General features: G+C 57.8%; 1 protein-coding gene across 3 annotated transcripts in view; it reads left to right on the forward strand.

Annotated features, from left to right (window-relative positions):
* Positions 1-294, forward strand: part of polr3glb (RNA polymerase III subunit GL b) — a 13958-nt gene that overhangs the window by 3432 nt on the left and 10232 nt on the right. The gene's annotated exons all lie outside the window — the stretch shown is intronic.

Genomic DNA, 294 nt, shown 5'->3' on the forward strand with positions numbered 1-294 from the left:
TCCCGGGGGTGACGGTGATTTCAGTTCCCGGGGATGACGGTGATTTCAGTCCTAGGGGGTGACGGTGATTTCAGTCCTAGGGGGTGACGGTGATTTCAGTCCCTGGGGTGACGGTGATTTCAGTCCCAGGAGGTGACGGTGATTTCAGTCCCGGGGGATGACGGTGATTTCAGTTCCATGAGGTGACGGTGATTTCAGTCCCGGGGGTTGACGGTGTTTTCGTCCCTTGGGGGTGACGGTGATTTCAGTCCCTTGGGGGTGACGGTGATTTCAGTCCCTTGGGGGTGACGGTGA

Source organism: Rhincodon typus, chromosome 46 (assembly GCF_021869965.1).
Source record: "Rhincodon typus isolate 14 chromosome 46, sRhiTyp1.1, whole genome shotgun sequence".
In the NCBI taxonomy this organism is placed as follows: domain Eukaryota; kingdom Metazoa; phylum Chordata; class Chondrichthyes; order Orectolobiformes; family Rhincodontidae; genus Rhincodon; species Rhincodon typus.